This window comes from Rhea americana, unplaced genomic scaffold (genome assembly GCF_003343005.1).
Source record: "Rhea americana isolate MKP2758 unplaced genomic scaffold, rheAme1 scaffold_13, whole genome shotgun sequence".
Lineage (NCBI taxonomy): Eukaryota > Metazoa > Chordata > Aves > Rheiformes > Rheidae > Rhea > Rhea americana.
Genome location: NW_028185372.1, coordinates 8,235,711 through 8,239,182, shown reverse-complemented (window position 1 = coordinate 8,239,182; position 3,472 = coordinate 8,235,711). Strand labels below are relative to the sequence as shown.

General features: G+C 45.8%; 1 protein-coding gene across 3 annotated transcripts in view; it reads right to left on the bottom strand.

The window, feature by feature from the left end:
* GPBP1 (GC-rich promoter binding protein 1) overlaps positions 1-140 on the bottom strand; it is a 32,960-nt gene extending 32,820 nt beyond the window's left edge. For 2 of the 3 annotated variants that reach the window (XM_085326456.1, XM_085326458.1), the window contains exon 1: positions 84-133. The gene's annotated coding sequence lies outside the window, so the exon portion shown is untranslated. Of the gene's footprint in view, positions 1-83 lie in introns of all 3 variants that reach the window. The other variant, XM_085326457.1, reaches the window with a different exon arrangement.
* Positions 141-3,472: the final 3,332 nt, after the last annotated feature.

The window sequence follows — 3,472 nt, the reverse complement described above, 5'->3', positions numbered from 1 at the left end:
GGAGGGTCCCGGCGCGGCGCTGAGCTGCGCGGCGCTGCGCTCCGCCCCGCGCGCGCACCCACCCGCCCACACACCGCACTCACACACACACCGCTCGCCGCGCTCCCAAAATGGCGCCGCTCCGAGCCGCAATGCTCTGCGCGCCCAAACCTCGCGAGAGCCGCGGCGCCGCGGGACCCCGCCGCGAGCCAGGGGCGGGGCTTCCAGGGGCCGGGCTTCCAGGGGCCGCGCCGCGCCGCGCCGAGGAGGCGTTTCCAGGCGCCCCGCACCCCCAGCCGGCGGGGAGCCCCCCTGCCGTGACGTCACGGGAACGATCCCGAACGTTCCGAGCGGGGCGGAGGGGGAATCCCCTGCGCGCGCGCGCGCGCCGGGGCTGCGGGGCCCCGCCCGCGGGGACTCCCCGTCACCGCCGCGGGAGTGGCCCGGCCGTAATTAACCGTGTGGCGGCGCCGCCTCTCCTCTCGGAGCTGCTCCTCGCCGCGGCGCCGCGCACCCGAGCGGAGCGCGGCGGTGCCGCCTGTCGGGAGCGCGCTGCGGGAGCGGGCCGGGCCGGGCCGGGCCGGGCCGGGCCGGGCCGGGCGGCAGCGTCCCCCTGCCGTCGGCGAGGGTGCTGCTGCCTCCGTCTGGAGGCACACCGGAGACCCGGGGCGATCCTCGCCGGGGCAAAATCAGCCAGGGCCCTCCGGAAACGTGGAACCAGCGCTAATAAACGCAGCAGAACTAAATCACTGCACTAACTGGACTGGAAGCGAGAAAGGGGGAAAAGAGGCACATTAAAAAAAAATAAAAAGTTTCATTAAAAATAGCTTGACCTTAAAAATGTAATGAAAACAGGCTTCACTCATGTGCAGTTATTCTGTTTGTGCCTTTTTGAAAGAAACATAATGGATTTTGCAGCCTTTGGCAGGACTCATAACCATATGTCTGAATTAGCTTGCTGTAATTTTGAAATCTCATTTCCATTGCAAGTCAAATTATTTTGCAATTAATTACATGAAAAATTAAACATATATAATTATGTTTAAATACCATTAGGATACTGGCAAGGATATTTATTGCTTACATTGCTTTTTCTGTTATTGGTAGTTTCCTTTATAAGATTTAAATTATTGTGAGAACTTAAATTATGGACTGATTTTACAGAAGTCTTGCAAGTCCTGCGCAGGACGGGGTTTTAAATGTATTTTAAAGGTGTATATGCTCTCAATCAATTTTTAATCATTTGATAAAATTATTGGAAAACAAGAATTAACAACGGCACAAATTAGAGAGTAGGAAAGCGCATAAGTGTTTCATTTAAAAAACCTTGAGGAACTCTCCCCCCCCCCCGAAATTTCCTTGATCTCATTTATCTTCTGGCCAATTCTGAGTAGTCAGCACCAATTCTGTTAAATTTCTAAGTATTCAAACTGTAACTAGATTTTCGGAAGTATATAGAGCATGGAGGAGGGTGAGAGCCTAGAAAAAAAAATAGGCCAATAATAGTTTCATGTGTGGCCACACTCTAAGCATATAGAAACCAAAGACAATTTGAACTCAATATTTTATTTTACGTAACAGGAATGTTATGTAAACTGGTCACTTCTCTGGTCACTCACTGGCTGCCGCTTCCACTRTTTGCCTCTTCTGCAAGCGACTGGCCACTCCATCCCACCGTTCAATATCCACATTTCAGATATTGTATGAACTCCCACCAACAACAGGCGTAACAGGATGCATCTGCTTATCTTCTGGCCACAGCTGGCTCCTCCAGACTGTTCCTAAATCTTGTCTCTTCCAGAAACTAACTTCCTCAGCCTTGCCTAACCATAAAGTACAGCTTGACACCAGAAATGTCACCTAGATTTCTTTATTTGGGGAATATGGCAAGTAACAAGCCTGATACCATGTGCTGCTGACAAAACTGCGCACACGAGTGCATGAGCATTCAGCCACAAATCTACAAATCGCCTTCATATACATGTAATCGCGTCCTTATACACTGTATCACAATCCTCTTTGTAATTCATTAATTGCTTTTTATTCCTGTGCTAAGCAAATACTGAAGCTACAATCTGCAGTAGCATCATGTGTTTAAGTCACATTATCTCTCTTTACATACTAAATTTGGATATTTCTTACTGTGTTCAGCCCTTTTGTTTAATACCACAGATATACGCAAATCTGTTAGATTATGGACATCCTGCTTTTCTAACCTGTTATCTTGCTGCTTRTTAGTCACATTATCAAGTTTCTTCCTACAGCGGTAGTAATTAGCTTTCATATGTTTCAGCTCTGCATAGGTGTGAACTTTAAAGTCAAATTATCGGGAAGACGGGCACAGGAGGAACACTGGAGAAGAGAGCCCTTGTACAGGGCATTTCTTGTTATTAGCCCCTGCGTGTGTTGGGTTTCCAGGATCCTCCGGGATATACGGGAAGCTGCCAAACCAAAAGTAGACTCCTTACCCTTTTATAAAAAAGCTGATGGATGCTGGTGGAGTCACATAAGACAGTTTGAGTTTTAACATGATTTTGCCTCTAGTGAGTACAAAGCTCATCCGGGAGGATGTTAGCTGGTCAAAATCATTGACTTTAACTAGCCAATATGATGTTTAATAGGATTAGCTGTGAACAAGATCACATTTAATGTCCTAGCAGGGCCATAAATGGATGAACTATAGGAAATTCTGCTATAGTAGTTTTAGCTGTTACATTGCATGCATAGTTATTGCACGCATCTTATAGGCAAAACTCTGTTCTTTTTAATTTTTGCCATTTGTTTGACTAGATTATTTTTCATGTTTGAAATTTGAAATTAAGTGAAGATTAAAGCAAAATATATATCGACTCCCACTGGTCTTTTCCCTATGTATCTATATCAAAGTCTCCTAATTTTCTAAACCAGTATTTTTATCAACTTCACTTTCTAGCTACAGTCAACATATCCTTTGGGAAAACTGAGCAGAATCAGTGCTTCTTCATTTATTTCTTAGTCTTACTTCTCTGGGTATTTTATACTGTTTAAAAAAAGGGAAGTTGACTTAATAGGAACCTGCAGACATCATTAAAAGCTGTTTTCTGGAGGGGTAAGTTCATAGAGGCTTGGCAGAAGAGAGCTATAGGTGGTCTTCCAAAATTTTGCCAAAGCTGTGGCAATGCAACATATCGCATTGAAGGGGCAGGGCAGAACTTCCCTGCCAGTGTCTGAATGCCTGGACTGGGCGAACTGGGCAATCCTGCTAACAGCAGCAGGAGGTGTGCTGTGGGATCAGCCTCTAAAGAGCATGAGGTTTATAATTTATTAGGAAGGTGAACTACAGTTTAAAGAAAACAGGATATGTCATTGACTATATTTCAAAGTACTTCCACAAACAGCTGATAGTTTACAGATAATAAGAAAGTTCAGAAAGAAGCGTTACGACAGAAGATGTTAAATATTGAAAAGCTACTACTTAAATTGCCATTCATTTACAAAAAATAAAATATGTAAA